A 21,841-nucleotide genomic window follows, 5' to 3' on the forward strand; every position below is an offset into this window, starting at 1 on the left:
GGATGTATAAATACGTAGATACGTATATATAAAATGGGGAGGTCAAATACGATATGTGCTATATTCAGAATGGTGCACGCTCTCTGCACGTAAAATTACCCTTGCAACAAGTCTTTGAGGTATATTTTACCCCTAACCAACTGTCCCTAATTTGCGATGGTATTCAAAATTTATCGCCAATTATCCCGGTCGATCCACTTAACATTGTTGTATTCTTTGGTTTAATCCTTATTATATATGGTGATCGATACATTTAAAGTGACTGTCCTAAACACGCATGAAATGTTTACCAATGAACGTTATTCAAGCAAAAATCAATTTTGTAATTTTAATATATTAGGACAAGTAATTTTAACAACAACATGTTTCATTTGTATTCGGTTGTGATATTTTAAAATCATTTTTTAACCTATCTATCAAACCAATCTGCTTAATCTTGGATTAGGAACTAAAGTAAAACAAAAAGGGATTGTCGTTAGCGTTTAAATGAGACAACCCTCCACAAGAGACCAAATGACACAGAAATTAACAACTATGGGTCACCTTACGGCCTTCGACAATGATTAAAACCCATACCGTATAGTCAGCTATAAAAGGCCCCGAAATGATAAATGTAAAACAATTCAAACAAGAAAACTAACGGCCTGATTTATGTACAAAATAATGAACGTACTATGTATATATACAATGTATGAATTTAAAATAATCGTTTCCAGGCATTTTCAAACTCCTTAAATTTTTTCGGTGGATGATATTAGAATTGAAATTCGAAGAACCAACAAATTTCGTCATATATGATTAACAATACTTACTTTAATGTGCATGAAAATTATGAAATTTCATCAAATTGGGTAAACTAAGTAATATAAAACAAATCTTGCAAATTTTTTCTGTTCCGTTTTTATGCTCTCAATAGTTCAATATTTTAGATTTTGCAAATTTTAGTGTCGAACATCAATTGTACCTATGTGCAACCCTGTCACATTCTGTGTGTGCCTGACCCAAATCGGGAACCTGTAATTCAATGGTTGTCGTATGCTGTTGCATGTCATATTTGTTTTTTCGTAGATTGCTTTGTACATAAATCAGGACGTTAGTTTTCCCGTTTGATTTGTTTTACATTTTTCATGTCGGGGCCTTTTATAGCTTGATATATGTTATGGGCTTTCGTTGAAGGCCGTATGGTGACCTACAGTTTTGATTTTTACGTCATTTGGTCTCTTGTAGAAGTTTATATCATTGGCAATCATACCACATCTTCGAAAATTTTATGATATCAAACATTTCACTGGGATAAACATAAAATGTAGGATTAAATTTACTTGGACGTCTTATGCCCGGCAGTATGATCAATGCTAGGATTCATCCCCGTTTGACAGTGTGGGATGTATAAATACGTAGATGCGTTTATTTAAAAAGGGAAGGTCAAATACGATGTGCAAAATTGAGAATGGTTCACGCTCTGTGCACGTAAAATTACCCTTGCAACAAGTCTTTTAGGCAAATTTTACCCCTAACCAACTAATTTGCAATGGTATTCAAAATTTATCGTCCTTTATCCCGGTCGATCCACTTAAAATTAATGTATTTTTTGGTTGAATCTATATTATATATGATGATCGATACATATATAGTGACTGTCCTAAACACGCATGAAATATTTGCCAATGAACGTTATTCATACAAAAATCCGTTTGGTAATTTTGATATATTAAGACAAATAATTTTAACAACGACAAGTTTCATTTGTTTTTGGTTGTGATATTGAATCATTTTCTTAACCCAACTATCAAGACAATCTGCTTAATATTGGAATAGAAACTAAGTTAAAACAACAAGTGAATGTTGTTAGCGTTTTAACTAATAGTATGTATATATATAGTGTATGATTTGAAAGTTTCAAGTCATTTTCAAACTCCTTAAAATATTTTTCGGTGAAGGCTATTCGAGTTGAAATTCGAAGAATCAACACATTTTGTCAGACATGATTAACCATACTTACTTTAATGTGCATGAAAATTACGAAATTTCATAAAATTGTGTGAACTAAGTAATATAAAACGAATCTTGCAAATTTCTTCTGTTCCGTTTTTATTCTGTCAGTAAACACAGGACACTTTTAATTTGCAAAACACTCATTTGCAAATCCGCCGCCGCCTCTCCTTAGAGCTACAGTGTTGTGTATATAACCAAAATGTGCGGAATTACATGGGATTCAATAATTTCATTGCTTTTCTGCTGTTATTATTACATATATTTTGTAATCTGATTTAGAAAAACATGGGATTTTCAATATCCCATGGGATAAGGCAAATCCCATGGGATTGACCATTATCCCATGGGATTTTGGTTAAATCCCATAGGATTTTTTTGGGTCCCATGGGATAATTGTAGTCCCATGGGATATTTGTTGTCCCATGGGACAAAAAAAATCCCATGGGACTATAATTATCCCATGGGATTTTTAATATCCCATGGGACAAAGTAAAACCCTATGCGATTCAAATTATAAATATACAGTAATGTGTATGTTACAATGAATTCTGTTTGGTAGTAAAAAGTTTATAATATATATATGAGTGTATTTTGTTTTTTTTCATTTTGTCATAAACATGTTTTTAATTTGTTTATATGACAATAAAGATTATTATTATTTTGGAAAGTATAATAATATTTAAAGTCAAAAAAGAAAATCCCTTAATTCAAATAAAATGATGACATGTCTTAATAAAAGAAAAAAAATATTGATTTGAAATTTTTGTCTTGTTTGTTTTATTATGAAAAATAGAACTGAAAAAAAATATTTCATATTCTGACTGAATAAATTGACAAAGTACAGTTAATAGTTCACTCTTTTCATGAGGTAAAGTTTTCTTTGTTATAGTTCCATTGCAATACATGAATATGCAAACGATTTGAATCTTATACCTTTGTGGTGTTCATAATATTACGTTTATATTTGCAAATTTATAAAATAAACACTTTTCCTGTTAAGTTTTAGTTTTCTTGTTTCAGCTTGCTATGCACAATTATTCAGTCCACTATATAAGAGTGAAGTACGGTAAATAAATTATTTCATCCACTAGAATATTCCTACAATTCTTAGACAAAACATTTTTGCAATCTGTTCTTCAAAGATCTTCCTCCGTACATCTTTATTGGATGGTGCGATTTAAAAGAGTGGACAAAGCAAGTTCATTTGGAGAACAAAATACTAACATATTTTTTCATTCCTCCCTTCTTTCAATTGATAATTACGTTGTTGCATAAATTTACATGATTAAGTTCTTATGCATCTATGATCATGATGATATGACTCCTTTTTGTTTATAGTCATTATGTTGAAATTTCCTCTTTCTAATGTAGGAAAAAAACACATTCCATTTCAAATTAATAAAAAAGTCACACTATGTAGAAAAATATCAACTTTAAGTTTTCTGTTCAGTATTGACCTGTTGAATGATGATCATGAAAACCAAGATGTCTGACCTACAAATATACAAAACTCAAAAATTATAAATGAAGAGAAATACAGCAATAAAATGGCTATTTCATCATGTTTATGTACATTTTGATAAACTTTCATTTTAATATTTAAAATTGTAAGTACTCTTATTTCAGTGCTTTGTGTCTATGGTTTTCATATTAGTTGTTTTTGTGCCTTGTTGCAGTCTTTTGAGTTACCGGTAAGCCAATTGCAACAAATGTTTACAGTTTGTTCAAACATGTCAAATGTTGTGCTGTTATTAAGACCACTGTCCCAGGTTAGGGTTGGGTTGGGTGCTCACAAAATGTTTATTTTATTAGTTGATATTTGCTTTGAATTACTGACTTAGCTGTCAGTAACTGTGAGTACTAATAGATCTGTATGTTGAGTCTTTTTTGTTAAAGGGAAAGAATAAATTTCCAGCCACATCCGGTCTGTGTTTTTGGTAACTGTTTTTCTGCTTTGTTGCATTCTAATGATTTAATAAAATTGAGAATGAATACGGGAATGTTTCAAAATAACCTGACCCAAGAGCAGAAAAAAACCCTTTTCAACTGATTTTATAGTTTTTATATTGAACTGACACTAATACATCACTGTCCTTAAATTAGAAAAGGATTTGTCGCCAGCAAACATGTTAAACCATGCCACATTTTGTAAGTGTCTGTCCCAAGTCAGGGGCCTGTTATTCAGTGGTTGTCAATTGTTGCTTTATATCATATTTGTTTTTTGTTTATTGTTTTGTGCAAAAATCAGGCACTTAGCTTTTGCCTTTGTGGTGTTTCCCCCAAGCATGTTAAGCATGGATAGATGCCTTGCCCTTTTTGAACTGTTTTACATTTGTTATTTCATGGCCTTTTATAGATTACTATGCGGTATAGAGTTTGCTCATTGTCGAAGGCTGTACAGTGAACTATTTTTGTTAAATTTAATGTCATTTGACCTCTATTGGAGAAAAGTCTCATTGGCAATCATAACGCTTCTCATTTTTATATCAACCCTGCCTTAATTTTGCCTGTCCAAAATCAGCTAGGAGCCTGTACATAGTTCAGTAGTTGATGTTGGTTCACGTCCGTCATATTTGTTTTTTCATAACTTGTTTTTTTTTCATAGATTAGTCTGGTATATTTGAAGTTTGAATTGATGTGTTGTTCCAAATTTTTTTTGTGGTGTCTTTTATAGATAACTATATCATGTATAGGATATGGGTTTTCTCATTATTTACAGGTCATCATTGGCCTTTAATAAGTAATTGCATTGCTTACATCCACTTAATTGAACTCTGGTGGATAGTTTTCTCATTTATCATACCACATCTTATTTTCATAATAATCATTATTCAAGGGCAATAACTTTTATAGAAGTGGACTTACCCTTTAGGCTTTGTTGACGTCTGTAAATCTATTTTTGTTGATAATTTCTTTTGTTTATAGTTTCCCTTTATCTTTAATGTTCTTGCTCTACACATAAATGGGTAAACATCATTTAATGACAAAAACTACTATTACATAATTAGTAGGCAACTGACAATTTTGGATCATTTGTATATCTTGTCTTGCTCATCATTTTTGCTGTTTAATATTATCAATATTCTATGAAAATAAATTCACAGTAATCATGGTAATATTATCCTTGGCAGACATCTTCTTATTTTTATATGACACCTTGCAGTCATTCCATACAACAAGTAGACATATGCTTACAATATCTGATAAAATGAAACTAGAGGCTCTCAAGAGCCTGTGTCGCTCACCTGTATTTACTGATGCTTTGGAAATCATGTAAAATAAGGTTCAAATCATAATTAATAGTATTGGATATTAGATATTATAATGATATCTAAGATAATTACAAAAAACTGCAAAATTTTTGTAAAATTACTAACTCAGGGGCAGCAACCCAACAACGGGTTGTTGGATTTGTCTGAAAATTTCAGGGCAGATAAATCTAAATCTGATGAACATTTTTGCCACCTGTCAGATTTGCTCTAAATGCTTTAGTTTCAGAGATATAAACCAAAAACTGCATTTTACCCCTATGTTCTATTTTTAACCAAGTCGGCCATGATGGTTGGAATGCGGGGTCATCGGACAAATTTTTTAAACTAGAAACCCTAATAATGATTATAGCCAGGTATGGTTAAATTTGTCTTAGTAGTTTCAGAGAAAAAGATTTTTGTAAAAGATTACAAAAATTTACAAAAATTTGTTAAAAATTGACTATTATTGGCAATAACTCCTAAAGGGGTCGACTGACAATTTTGGTCATGACAACTTATTTGTAGATCTGACTTTGCTGAACATTATTGCTGTTTACAGTTTATCTCTATCTATAATAATATTCAAGATAATAACCAAAAACTGCAAAATTTCCTTAAAATTACCAATTCAGGGGCAGCAACCCAACAACAGGTTGTCAGATTTGTCTGAAAATTTCAGGGCAGATAGATCTTGACCTGATAATCAGTTTTATCCTTGTCAGATTTACTCTAAATGCTTTGGTTTCAGAGATATAAGCCAAAATCTACATTTTACCCCTATGTTCTATTTTTAGCCACAGCGGCCATCTTGGTTTGTTGGCAGGGTCATCGGACACATTTTTTAAACTAGATACCCTAATGATGATTGTGGCCAAGTTTGGTTAAATTTGGCCCAGTGGTTTCAGAGGAGAAGATTTTTGTAAAAAGCTAACGACGACGGACGACGACGATGACGGACGACGGACGCCAAGTGATGAGAAAAGCTCACTTGGCCCTTCGGGCCAGGTGAGCTAAAAACCAAGAAAACTTAGCATTGACCAAAGAACCATAAAATGCGGTCATGGTTATATGAATCTGCCAGACAGACATGCAAACCTTACAATCGTTACATCTGCCAAATATAATTTACCTGTTGCTTAAAGCATATGAGAGTTGTCTCATTGGCACTCATACCACATCTTCCTATATCTATATATGATAAACTGACAAAACAATGCAAACTTTTCATTGACCAATGAACCATGAAAATGAGGTCAAGGTCATATAAAACATGTCAGACAGACATGTGCATCTTACAATCATTCCATTCACCAAATATAGGGGCCTTATTGCTTACAGTATCCAAAAAATAGACCAAACCACAAAAACTAAACATTGTCCAATGTACTATGAAAATAAAGTCAAGGTAAGATGAAACTTCTCAGTCAGACATATGCACCTTACAATTATTCCATACACCAAATATAGTTGACCTATTGCTAATTTAAAAATAAGAAAATAGAAAAACTGACCAAAAAAACAAAAAAATAACATTGAGCAATGAACCATAAAAATGAGGTCAAGGTCGAATAAAACATGCCAGACTAACATGTACATCCTTAAAAATTTTCATACACCAAATATACTTGACATGTTGCATACAGTATTAGAAAAACAGACCAAAACACAAAAACTTAACAATAACCACTGAACCATAAAAATGAGGTCCAGGTCACATGACACTTGCCAGTTGGACATGCACACCTTATAATCATTTCATACACTAAAGTAAATATAGTAGACCTATTGCTTATAGTATCTGAGAAATGGAGATGACCACAACACTTAACCTTGTTCAAATAAACCTAGTGAAAACTGTCTGACGAACATGAGGACTTTGAAAGTTACGCACATACCAAATATAATTATCCTATTACTCATCATAAAAGAGAAACTAAGCATACTAAAAATCTTAACTTTTTTTCCAAGTAGTCACTGAACCATGAATGAGGTCAAAGACAATTAACAGATGACAGACGGAAACTTCATAACATAAGGCATCTATATATACAAAGTATGAATGGTCCACCTGGTCTTCTACCTTCTAAATATTAAGCTTTAAAGAAGTAAGTTAACACTTTTAAAATCATGTTAATGCACAACTGTTAACCAACATTAAAAAATGATAATTAAAAATTCCATTGTTTGTAATATGTAAATGATTTCTTTTAATATACATTGTCCTATAGTAAAATAAAGGACATGGACATTTTCACCTAGGAATAGTGATGTCATGGACTAGGAAAATTAGTCTGGGGACATAAATTACTAATGGGACTAAATATACTAGTAAATTCTGTATCCATGGACTTATTATACTAGTTATATTTGTCTGACCAGACAATTTTTTACCCATACTAATTTATCTCTTACACTAGTTCTCAGAGAGACATGTCACCTTACCTTGACACATTATTCTGACTCTGAACAAACCAGTATTTGCTCTTACTCCTTAATAATACTGTGTGCTTAAGGGAGAAGCAGCAAATACCAACTTTAAAGTCTTTGGTTTTACCCGGTTGTGTTCAAAATAAACAACCTTCTGCACTTGAGGTGAACACGCTACCACGAGACCAGGCAGTATAATATAAGGAGTTTACCCAAGATTTAAAGTTTCCAAGTTTTTGCAAAAACTGGATCAAAATTATCATTGAAAAGCAATAACTTTTAATAAGATTTAAGTTTCTCTTTAAATATTACAGTTTTCGAGATAAAAAGGCAAAATCAAGAAATATAAAGAAAAAAAAATTGGTTAAAATCTGTATTTAAGGCAACAACTCCTATGAATCGGCTGCCAGCTGTGATGCAAATGGACAGTAGATTTTTTTTCAACATTCTGAACATTTCTTCCCTTGTCAGATATTGTCTATCTATTTTGGCCTTTTGTAGCTTTTTACGCAGTTTGACTTTTTAGCCCATTGTTGAAATCTGTACGGTGACCTATATAGCTGTTAACTTCTACGTCTTTAGTTTCTGTTGAAGAGCCGTCACATTGGAAATGATACCATATTTGTATATGTTTTTGTCATGTAGGTGTAAGGAGACAACTTTTTGATTTTCTGGTGGGATAAAAAGGGGAGACAGATTTTTTATCACCTGGCCTGGTTAGTTTTTCAGGGTTCGTAAGGATAGAAAACCCGGCAAATTGTAACAAACCCCTGTGGTACGACCATATTTGCCAAAAGATTAGTCCAAATAATTAGGACGTCTTCAAGGCTATTCTAACTTTTTCTGGGACGCCGTCATAGGAAAAAAAATTGAAATAGCCTTGCAAAACGTCATATTTATTTGGACTACCAAAAGATGTAACCTAATTCTTACTTGTTTGGGGGAGAGGGGATTAACCGAACCACTATTCAATCTAAATCAGTGAACTGAATTATTGTCTTTTGCAGTAGTCCGAGTCGACATCTGTAACTAATCATGCAAATTGATAGTCAACAGTATTATTAGTCAGTTTACCTTTTTCAGAATGTCAGCTTACAAAAAAGAATCACTGGTGATAGGGGAGTGTAACCGATAAATTGATCCTGAATCAGATAACATTTCCCAGTAACGGAGAACCCCTTTCTTTACGTGAATATAAATAGTGACGGGGGTCTCACAAATAAATATAAATCTGAATTACAGGAACATCGATTAGCAAAGTAAACTTACATATTAATCTCGAAGTTATTTACGGTAAAGACAGACTGTGCTCCTGAATTAAGGTATTATACATTTGTGTATTTTACTGCTACAAGATATTTGATTTGCTAATCACGCACCCGTTGCTAAACAGAGAACCATACTTTCAAGCCAAAGACAGTCTATACTAACAGTTAGTATAGAAAGTCCCTGTAAAAAGGCAGGCAAATCCTAACAGTACTGTAACTTAATGATACATGTATATCATGTCAAGAAATTGCCTCCGTTGAAATTTTGCAAACATCCCATAGAGCAAATTACATGGATGATTAATTTTGACCATTTGGTATATGGCTGTGTTTTAAGTGAGACGTACACGCGGGTCATAAATTAATTTATTGAATCATGGAAGTATTATATTGGTCAATATAATACTTCCATGATTGAATGAAATCAAATCTTTAACTACTAATGGATGCCGTAGGAGGTCGACCGGAATTTTTAGCGAGGATTTCTTGGCATGTCAAGTCCCAGCACCACACCCAGCACAGTTAGCACACTGGTGTGTGTCAGTCTTTAATATAAAACTGCGTTGGTTCATATCGTTTGATTCATCGTTTTTTCTGATATTTTTTTAGGGCCGTTGTCAACATTGTCAAATCCGACCTGCCACTTTGCAACCTGACCTGCAAAAATATAATTCGACTAAAAACAATGCCAGTCAAAATTGCTTTTTGAGACTGGGCGACTGAAAAAGTTTCAAAATGTGACCTTGTGACCTTACTTGGAATTCTCTATTCATCGGCGTGTGTCGGTGTGGCTAAAAAGGGGGCATTGTTTTTTTTTCTTTTACTTCATAATTATGTCAAAGTATACTTTTTAAAGTTTTAAATTTTAAAGTTAAAATGAATATTCCATTTTGATCTGAAGAAAAACTTTTTAAACTGTAATGACATGGTCAGTCAACTGATTTGTTGCATGGCTGATTTACAGATATTAATACGATTCGTATTGAACAGGGTAGATGGACCAATATAGTTAGAAATAATAGACTGTTTCTTCTATGTAATAAAAATGATATTGGTGATGAATTTCATTACATATTAGAATGTAAATACTTTGAAGAAAACAGGAAACATTGTATGTCACATTATTATTTTAAAAATGCAAATATTGTTAAATACAAGCAGATTATGTCTTCAAAACACAAATCAAAACTGATTAAACTTTGTAAATTATAAAGATTATCAACACAGGTATATGTGCTCCTGGCTAAAATGTATTTCATATATTGTCTTATCAATTGTCTTGTTTATTCCGTCTTAATGTAAATATTGTACATAAAATGTCTTCTCTATACCTATGTATATGGTTTATTGAGAATAAAGATATATAGATATTAATACGATTCGTAGCTGTGACAAAGCCTGTTATCTTATTTTAGATAGACGTAGAAATGTTTTATACTGTAAATAATGTTCTTATAAATATGTTTTATAATAGACGAATTTTCTATAATGTTTTTGATGTTATAGTCTTTTATAATTCTGTACAGAATGGCTCTCTTTTTATATCTATATATTTTTACACTAAATGTAATGTTGTATTATATATTATTGAGAGATGAGACTTTAATAAAAAATATTGAACTGATTACAGGTAATTAAAGCATGCAGTAATTTTCCATTACGACAGTGCGTGTACCCTGGGGTGTGTATAACGTATTAGAGATACCATAGTTTTCTAGAGAACATCCTGTCTTTGTGTAATACAGATTGATGACATTACACAAAATCTCTTTCGTTAAATGTAGTTAAGTATCTGTGTCCATTCCCTATTGCAACACTACAAATTTTTCGAAGAAAAAAATTAAAAAATTTAAAAAAATCATTTATATAAAATAAAGAAGAAAAAAAGTAGCAAATAAACTTATGTAACTACGCATTGAGTAAACATAATTTCACTTTACATGTACAAACCCTTCAGAAAACGTATATATAGATGTGTTTAAAAAGGCCAATTCCCAGTTGATTTATTTCACACTAGGACCACAGGCACTTGTGTCAGAATTTTTTTTCCTACATACCTAATATAACATTAAAAGTATATAGGAATATTTTTTTTTTTGTTTTGAGACAAGTGCCTGTGACTAGGACCTAAGATAACTAGAACTAAGTTCATTGGAAAGTATTTTTGTCTGATACATGTATACCTATAGTTAACGTACATAATTAAGAACAGCTTCAAATATATGCCTATAAATTAACGGTACGTCTAAAAACCGCTCAGGACCTCCTGAGTGCAGACAGGACATAAAAAGTAACTCAGGACATGTATATATGTTTTAGTGAGCGTTGAGGGTATACATTCGATAGATAATTTAATTTTTGATCTTATAATTTTGGTTTTGATAAAATCAAACCAACATTAAAGAAGTTATTTAAGTTAAATTTGTATCGACACGCGCCGTTATTTGGGATACGTCATGCATGACCGATGATCATATTCAATACCAATCATCATTTTGATTAGGTCGTTTGATTCTTTAATAATTAGGACTGATTATAAACACATACAAGTAAACTTTGCAACAAAAAAAAAACAACGTTTCCTTGGAAAAATTATATACATACATGAATATTGTTTTTACAAAAAATGTTAAATAAATTTTTCGTTTTGTATGTAATAATTGAAGCCATTTAGAAATATAAGAAATCTTTAAGTCGGGAAATTTTCAATTCAAGTTATTTCATTTGAAAACGTTAAAAAATATAGATCTTATTCGATGTAAAATGTGGCGTCCTTGTAGAAAAAACCCGTTTAAATAGGGTTTGTCTACTTTCGTCTATTGCCGAATATAATATAATTAATCGCGTCACCAATATCACCACAATTACGTAAAGTACTCTAAATATTTGGCATCTAACAATTTCAATAGGAAATTTTGAGTCGAAACTGAAGTACCAAATCTACAAAAAGAATCACTATTTTTTGTAGTAGTAGGCGTCGACAACTAAACTGTTTATAACTTTTTTTTTCTCCTAAATTAATTGAAACTCCTGAAATAATTTAACATTATCTAGACAGCTTACAAATGCAAATCTTTTTAGAAGTATGCGAGTGTACAGTAATAATTTGTTCATTAACCCCCCTTTTTCCTTCTATAAAATTACATTGTAATCGATTTTATTTCCAAATTTGTGTTTGCTAGGATTGACACTTAGAACGTACAACAAAACGTAACAAGTAAAAAGTCACGATTCAGTTTTGGAATATTTTTTTCTTCATATAAACTTAATTTTATAAACGTTTCAGTATTTTTCTAAAACATTTTTAAAAGGAAACGGACTTGTAAACAAAATTAATTTTTTGAATATTAATATTGAACAATAATTGTTAAGAAAACAATCTGCCAAAGTGGTTTGGTAATTAACTGGCTTCATGCTGTCAAAAATGTCTCCTTTTTATAAGTTATTGATAAAAAAATCTATTTGAAGGCGAATTAATCATTTCCTCAACTAAATACATTTATCTATAAATAAAGTAAATTTTTCAAGAACTTTCTCTCATATATTTAAACAATAGTAAAATAATTAATTTAAACTTTTGTACTGCGACTTTCTGTCCATTTACCAATACTTACTGCTTGTTAAGTTTTTCATATCCGTTGCTCTTTATATATTCGAATACTTATAATGTGATAACTACTAGTCACAATTTTTCCGAATGCTTTTTATCCTATTTTCATATCAAACAACCATGTTACCCGTAGAGCGGAGTTAAGTACAAATTTAGGAATTTAGTACTTAAAATTTTCAACAACAAAATTTTACACTTTCATTTACCTGGATTTTTTTCTACGCCTCGAAGCCGCCACCCTGTATCAAACATAGCCAACACCTCGCATGGCGTATTCACGATGTTGAGGGATTGACAATATACAATCAAAGTTAACAATATACAGCAAGTAAGTAATTGGGTGTTGAATGCCAGTAGATCTGAATTTGTAAATTTGTAAACTGAATTTAACCTGTTAAGAACGTGTATTGTTGAATTGTTTAATAAAATTACACACATAATCTGGGCTGATATGCATAAAACCACTTTAAGTTCAAGGTATCAATGAGACTGGGTCTGCATGAAAAAATGACTTATCACATAATACCAGAACCTATGTTTACTGTTAAATGATAAGAAAATATAACTGTAGGCCTAGTTGAAAATCTTTACAAATTATTTATTCTTTTAATTTCTATTAGACTGTCTGTGTGCTTCTTATGTGTTTTAAATGTTTGCGATTTGTATGCTTTACCGGTAGTTAAGTTTTATAGACTATTGTACGTCATTTGGTCGTTTTTAAGTTTTTGCCATGGCGTTGTCAGTATGTCTTTGACTTATAAGTTTTATATAATCTGCATCTCTTGTGCTGTATTTTAAAATGTATCTACACAATTGCTGCATCTTTACACATTCATCAATACACCAAAAAATATGAATAAAGCTTTCGTATATATAAAAATAAGGAGATGTGGTATGATTGGTAATGACTCTGAAACAACTTTCCGCCAGTTTAATTCAAAAACCTGATACAAGCAAATGTGACTTACTTACTTACTTTAGTCAGAGAGATCTTTGCATCTGAATTCAAGGATAAGAGGTGGGAAGGGGGTAGAGGTGGATTAAGGTTAGGGCACGGAGGCCCGCCCCTTTTTTGGAAAAAATATTGGTTGATTATTTAGAGAATCACTGAAGCGGGCCCCCTCTTTATGCATGACAGTTAGTGCCTCCTTATGACATTTTTTGAATCCGTAACTGGTGAGGACTTCATAAAAAAATATTTAGTAAGTTTTTGTTTTGTGATGAATAATGTATTTACTTCACATAGACAGAAATAGGATGAAATAAACTACCGAAAGCTTAAGTCCACATAAGAGGGTATGGATGGGGTTAACAGAATAGAGAATAACGGGCAAACAATAAAGATTAAAGAATAATAAAATGCTAAAATATGAGGAAAGAGAGTAATGAGCAAAAAGTGTAAGTTTGTAGAAATATAGCTAAAAAAATAAAGAACACAGAAAAAGAAGACCCCCCCCCCCCCCACCCCCCCCCCCCCCCAAGATCCTGACTTCAACTTTAGCGCTGCCGGGATATTTTGAGACAATTAAAGTGCATGTATTAGTAGTCAGCCAAAACCACTAAGCATTTTGCATCCATACGGTGTTTTTCGGGATACTGACTGCATAGTAAATTATCAATGTACTAGTTAATGTTCTCGAGGGATGACCCTGTTACGTGTCAGTAACCTCCTCGACACGGTTCATTTTACGGCGGCTCATTTTTGTCTTAAGAATAAACATAATTGATAAGTTTCTTTCCCCTGGATTCCTCGATCGCACTTGTAAATAGCACATTGGTCAAGACATTGGTACACTATACGTTACAACACTTGCCGTCAGTACTCAAAATTGGAAAAATATTAAATAAGGTATAGAAAATTAATGCACACACACTATCAACCACAGACATGATGTTTTTATCAATTTGCCTAAATCGTTATTCCGCAATACATTATTATACAACGAGGGTGATAAAAACCCACCACTTTGAACACAGGGACCGGCATGCTGTGAATTTGAAAGTTTCCCAAATGAGTAACTATCCATTACTTTTCTTTAAGTTTTATTTAATACACATTTCATTTGAAATGGCTGATCCAAGGAAGGGGGGGGGGGGGGGGGGGGGGGAGGGCTTGGGGGCCCAGGCCCCCCTTTCTTGGGAAAAAATTGGTTGATTATATAGGGAATCACTGAAGCATGACTGGAGTGGGCCCTCCCTTTTGAAAAGTTCTGGATCCGCCACTGTATATTCATAAAAAAAACCCAACAAATTATCCAAAAGATGAATGAGGGGCCTGATGGGGGGGTCTCATCACGATTCACGAGTTGATTGTTTTGTCAATCACGATTCACAGAAAATAAATTTCCATGATCACGGATCACGAAAATATAAAAAAAAAATAAATCTGTAGAAAAACGGATCACGATAGCGAAAATGCGCCGATCACGAAGAACGAAAATAACCCATCAGGCCCCTCATGAATAAATAGTCTTTAAGGACTCCAGGAGTCCATTTCACAAAAATACTTACGACTTAGATTGATTATATGTAAACTTGAGTTGGTTTTACAAAAAAAAAACTTACAAGTAATCGTAAGTATACTGTATTGTACATGACTTAATTACTATCAATATTATTTGTAAGTTTTTTTGTGAAACTGACTCCTGAATTGTTTTTCCATGCTTATGGTACATCGATTTAAGTCCTAAGATTTTTTGAAAACCACCTCCAGGGTATAATGTCTGCTCGTTATAGAATCCGTTTGCCCTATTTTTATTAAAAATGAAATATATTGATATTAATAGCATATAGGTTAAATAATTTATTCATACATTTTTAATTGACTGACTAGAATTATTGAGGAATTTAAACCATTCCTATTTTTAAAAAGTGACAAAAATAAAATTTACATATAACAGGGTGATACAAATGAGAAGAACTCAAGACATTGTTTCCAATTAAGATAAATACATGCAGTTAATAATGGTTTTCAGTTGTTTTTTAAAGCAGAGGCAGATTTAGTGGGGGGGGGGGGGGGCAGAGTTCGGGGCCCCCTTTTCTGGAAAAAATGGTTGATTATATAGGAATCACTGAAGCATGACAGGAGCAGGGCCCCTCTTAGGCATTCAGTGGGCCCCCACTTATGAAAATTTCTGGATCCGCCACTGTTAAATGGTCTTCAGTTGTATTATATTAAAAACTTTATACCTGTATTCTATAGTGCAAATCAAAGGAAAATAATGTAAATTATCTGGAAGTAGCAATACAATATAAATATTGAGCAAAATTTCTACAAACTTTACCATACTCTATTAAAAAAATAAACATTATACATCAAGATAACAAAATCAAATTTAAAATCAGGGCGAATGGACTCAGGGCAAACAGATATTAACTTATTGAGGCTAACAAGTAATTAAGGTTGAATGTGAATCAGGGCGAACAGACCTGGATCCAAACTCCAGTAGGGTAACTCCTATAGGTCAAAAGGTCATGTTTATAAATTTTTCAGGTCACCAGTACCTCACTAATCAAAATGAAAAAACAGGTAACAGACAATTTACATCTTTAATTTCAACATAATTTTGGTTTTGGTTATGAATATCTTTCTTCTACATTTTTGGATAAATACTCATAATCCGGCAAATTCCAAGTTGAACCTTCTTCAGTAGGCCTATCCCACCAGAGACCAAATGATGCACAAGTTAGATATAGGTAATGATATGAATGCAACAATGAGCAAAAGCCATACCATTCAGAGGCGGATTTAGGGGGGGGGGGGGCCCTGGGGGCCCGGGCCCCCCCATTTGTGGGAAAAATTTGGTTGATTATATAGGGAATCACTGAAGCATGACTGGAGTGGGCCCCCTCTTAGGCAGTCAGTGGGCCCCCACTTATGTAAGTTTCTGGATCCGCCTCTGCCATCTAGCTAGCTATAAAAGGCTTTGAATAATATAAAATAAATCAAACAAGGAATTTAATGGTTTTGGGCAACTTTTGAATTTAAAAAAAGCTTTAACAATGTTAATTTTTGTGTGCATTTATTTTTGCTAATTTTGAATAATGGACAAAAATGTGAGATTGATTATTGTGATTTAAGAAAAATCTGCATACATAAAATTGAAAATGGAAATGGGGAATATCTCAAAGAGACAACAGCCAAAGGTCACCAATGGGTCTTCAACAACGCAGCGAGAAAATCCCGCACCCAGAGGTGGTCTTCAGCTCATAAATATGTATCAGATATAAGAATGCAATACAGCTCTCAGTCGCATTAATAAAAACCTCACAATAAGTTCTGAAAATCAGAATAAACAGTATTGTAAGATTCTCAAAGTGTACACATGGAGTTTAATAATATGAAACTTAAATTAATCATTCGAATTAAACATGTTAAAGATTGGCATACAACATGGAGTAGCCTTATGGCATTGTATAGTGTAATGAATTCAGGGGATAATGGCACTACCTCTTTGATTTTAAAGTCCTCAGAATCAATCCTTAATATTAATATGCATACTCTTGTACAAAGGAATATAAGTCATGTAAGTATGCAATAGACATATGATATGGTCTTCAAAAATAAGAGGTATCCATACTATACATTTATGACAAGATCTTAATCAAGTTTAAATTTTGGTTTGTTTAAATATTTCGTAGGTTATTATGACGTCCTTTTTATTATGCCCCCGCCGTAGCGGTGGGGGCATTAAGTTTTACCCTTGTCCGTCTGTACGTACACATGTACGTACGTCCCTCTGTACGTCCCAAAATTGGTTTCCGTTCTCTAGTTTGAGTTTGCCTCAACCAAATGTTATGAAACTTATACACAATGCTTATTACCACAAAACACAATTCAAGTTTGAATTTTGGTGGCGTCACTTTAACCGTTCTAGAGTTATGCCCCTTTATAAATGATAAAATTGCAAAATTTTTAGTTTCTGTTCTCTAACTTAAGTTTGTCTCAACCAAATGTTATGAAACTTATACACAATGCTTATTACCACAAAACACAGATCAAGTTTGAATTTTGGTGGCGTCACTTTAACCGTTCTAGAGTTATGTCCCTTTATAAATGATAAAATTGCAAAATTTTTAGTTTCTGTTCTCTAACTTAAGTTTGCCTCAACCAAATGTTATGAAACTTATACACAATGCTTATTACCACAAAACACAGATCAATTTTGAATTTTGGTGGCGTCACTTTAACCGTTCTAGAGTTATGCCCCTTTATAAATGAAAAAATTGCAAAATTTTTAGTTTCTGTTCTCTAACTTAAGTTTGCCTCAACCAAATGTTATGAAACTTTTACACAATGCTTATTACCACAAAACACAGATCAAGTTTAAAATTTTGGTGGCGTCACTTTAACTGTTCTAGAGTTATGCCCCTTTATAAATGGAAAAATTGTAAAATCTTTAGTTTCCGTTCTCTAACTTAAGTTTGCCTCAACCAAATGTTATGAAACTTATACACAATGCTTATTACCACAAAACACAATTCAAGTTTGAATTTTGGTGGCGTCACTTTAACCGTTCTAGAGTTATGCCCCTTTATAAATGATAAAATTGCAAAATTTTTAGTTTCTGTTCTCTAACTTAAGTTTGTCTCAACCAAATGTTATGAAACTTATACACAATGCTTATTACCACAAAACACAGATCAAGTTTGAATTTTGGTGGCGTCATTTTAACCGTTCTAGAGTTATGTCCCTTTATAAATGATAAAATTGCAAAATTTTTAGTTTCTGTTCTCTAACTTAAGTTTGCCTCAACCAAATGTTATGAAACTTATACACAATGCTTATTACCACAAAACACAGATCAATTTTGAATTTTGGTGGCGTCACTTTAACCGTTCTAGAGTTATGCCCCTTTATAAATGAAAAAATTGCAAAATTTTTAGTTTCTGTTCTCTAACTTAAGTTTGCCTCAACCAAATGTTATGAAACTTTTACACAATGCTTATTACCACAAAACACAGATCAAGTTTAAAATTTTGGTGGCGTCACTTTAACTGTTCTAGAGTTATGCCCCTTTATAAATGGAAAAATTGTAAAATCTTTAGTTTCCGTTCTCTAACTTAAGTTTGCCTCAACCAAATGTTATGAAACTTATACACAATGCTTATTTCCACAAAACACAGATCAATTTTGAATTTTGGTGGTGTCACTTTAACCGTTCTAGAGTTATGCCCCTTTATAAATGGAAAAATTGCTGAATTTTTTGTTTCTGTTCTCTAACTTTAGTTTGTACAACCAAATGTTATAAAACTTATACACAACCGTTCTAGAGTTATGTGTGTTTACAAATAGAAAAATTGCTAAATTTTAAGTTTCTGTTCTCTACTTAAGTTAGCCTCAACCAAATGTTATGAGACTTACACACAATGCTTATTACCACAAAGCTCAGATCAAGTTCAAATTTGGGTAGCGTCACTTTTACCGTTCTTCAGTTATGTCCCTTTATAACTATATGATATGAAAGCGGGGGCATCATCTGTGTCTTCATGTGTCCACTATCCACATTTATTTGTGATGATGTTTTCAATTAAAGTTAATCCAGAATTACGTGTTTATCATTTTTTTTATGTTTAGGTTGCCAGCAAGATGAAAAGAACAATGCAGTTCAAAAGTCAAAATGTGGATAAGCTGAGGTACAAGGTCCTACTTTTGCAGTTTTTCATATTTTGCATGAATGAATTTGAAGTTTATATCATGGAGGGATGAGAAAGAAAAGAAACACTTCAATTTTCCTGCTTCTGAAGGATAAATGTAAAACATCTTGTTTGGTAAGTTTTATGCTCTGTTTTGATAGTGTTTGTGCATCCATCTGTCTTTCTCTAAATTGTATTCGCTTAAAGTTTTTGGTTACAGTTCACTGTGAACTTCAGTTAGTAACTTGTGGCTTTACATGTATATACTCAAAATTTAGTAATTTAAAATGTTCATGTATTTTTGTCGAGCCAGCGACTTTTGTTGCAGAAAGCTCGACATAGGGATAGTGATCCGGCTACGGCAGTGGCGTTAGCTAAGTTCCTTTAAGCTTTATATTTTAGAAGGTGGAAGACCTGGATGCTTCATACATTGTATATAGATGCGTCATGATACAAACTCTGTCTGTCACATGTCCATTGTCCTTGACCTCATTTTCATGGTTCATTGGTCAATGTTTAGTTTTCTTGGTTAAGTCTGCTTCTTAGAAACTATAAGCAATAGGTCAACTGTATGTAGTATATTGAATGATTGTAAGGTGTGCATGTATTTCTTGTCGGGTTTATATGACCTTGAATTCATTTTCTTGGATCATGTTGAGTTTATGTGATAGTTGTAGTAAAGCTTTATATTTAGGACTATCAACATGATATCAATGATTAGTAAAGAAGGCGCGACATTTCAGCTTGTGCACTCTTGTTTATACATTATACACCACATTAACTGTTTTTACCCTGATTTTATGGATCACTGAACATAGAGATGTCATAATGTGAAATTATAGTACATTCTTAGGTTAAAGTTATAGGTTAAGGTACATATAGCTTATCATGAAGTTGACATTTCATACACATGTTCATTATGTGGTGAACTTTTATATTCAGTGCCAAACTAAGATTTTGAGCCTGATTACATGATTGACTAGACATTGACACATGCTAGTGTTTGCCAGGCATGGTGTCCTGTACTAGGAATTTGTTCTGTACTAAGAACTTTAATAGTACTCGCTGAGTATGGATTTTTTGTGAAAGTTTAATATTAGTGGGATTTTTGCATGACATCCTGTCAACTGCTTGTTGATCATGTTTATACATGTCTTAAAATTAATATCTGACACATTGGTGTTTTGTGAACTTGGAAATAAGTTATTTGATAGAATAATGTTTTGAGATTATTAAAATAAAAAATATCCCATTTTTACTATTAATTAATAATTAAGTATTAAAAAAAAGAAGATTTAGGATATATGCATAACCATATATAAAAATGAGACAGCAACCGAACAACACAAAAATAAAAAAAAAAACAATATAATTTTTTATATCAATGTTATAATTCATACATGTCCAAAGAGTTCAAGGTATTTTCTCATTGAAATAAAACACAAGTTGAACTCTTTTAGAACTTCAGAAGCTTAAAGAAGTGCTGTTTCCATTGTTGGCGTTTTGTATAATATATTGCAAATTCTTGTGAAAAATGGAATGTTATTGTAATTGCCTAAAGTTTTAACATTGATCTATATATATATATAACTGGGGAAAATACCCAAATGTTATAAAGAAGAATACATAAATTGATTGTTATATAATATTAGAATAGGAAGATGTGGTATATTGCTAATTTGACAATTCTCCATCAGAGACCAAAGGATGTAGGAGGTTAGCAACTGATGACACTGGACAACCTTCAACAATCAGTAAAATCCATACCGCATAGCTATTTTTATTAAAAATCATATGTTATTGCTACATGTATGCAAACAATTTTTTATTTTCCATAACTTTGGATTTTATTGGTTCTTTTTCAGAAGGATTGAAATTCATCACTTAGAATAAAAGGATAAAACACAGAAACAAGACCAGAATAAATTCAAAGACAAAAGTCAGATCAGTTAATATTTTCATCACTCAGTCAATGAATAGACAACTTTCGAGTTCGTTGCATTTCCGTCAAAAACTTTGGTTTTAGTGAACATCATTCGTGCGTTTAGGGGCGTCGTCACTTCAGTTCCTATGTTGAGCGAGTGGTTGGAAAAATATAATGCTAAATTGCACGAATCATTCGGAAAATTAAATTCCTATAATTGATATTCAGCACTGCTGTCATTAGGGAATTGTGATTAAGTACCTACGGAACCAATATTATTTCTAGTTTAACCTGCATAATGACGTCCACAAAGACGCTTGATGAACTTTAATGGAGCAGGAATACAGGCAATCCCCTCTACCTGGTAAATAAATAAATACCTGGTCACAAAGGCGCACAAAATTGACGAACTTTTCCGGTGAAGGACATAACTCGAAAGTGGTCTATTGAAGTTCTATTAAATACCTCAAGATATTAAAACCACAATAATGACAATGTTCTGTGTTGAATGGCCAAAAAGTGGACTATACAGTATGATCACACAATGCTGGATGATAAGAAACTATTAATTTTTTGGGTGGAGGGATATCCTGAAAAAAAATAGATTTATGTAAAAAGCTACTAGTATGTTAAGCCTAATAATAGAGTTTTCATTGATTTCAAATGGGAAATAATTGTGTTTCAAAAAAATATTCTAGAATTCATAAATAAACATATATTGATACTTACA

At 32.4% G+C, this 21,841-nt stretch overlaps 1 long non-coding RNA gene across 1 annotated transcript; it reads left to right on the plus strand.

The window, feature by feature from the left end:
- The first annotated feature begins 19,091 nt into the window (after positions 1-19,091).
- On the plus strand, positions 19,092-21,841 carry LOC127716286 (uncharacterized). The gene is made up of 2 exons (XR_007988845.1): positions 19,092-19,322; positions 21,053-21,841. It is a non-coding gene; the product is annotated as an uncharacterized LOC127716286 (long non-coding RNA).

This window comes from Mytilus californianus, unplaced genomic scaffold (assembly GCF_021869535.1).
Source record: "Mytilus californianus isolate M0D057914Y unplaced genomic scaffold, xbMytCali1.0.p SCAF_9, whole genome shotgun sequence".
Classification (NCBI taxonomy): Eukaryota; Metazoa; Mollusca; class Bivalvia; order Mytilida; family Mytilidae; genus Mytilus; species Mytilus californianus.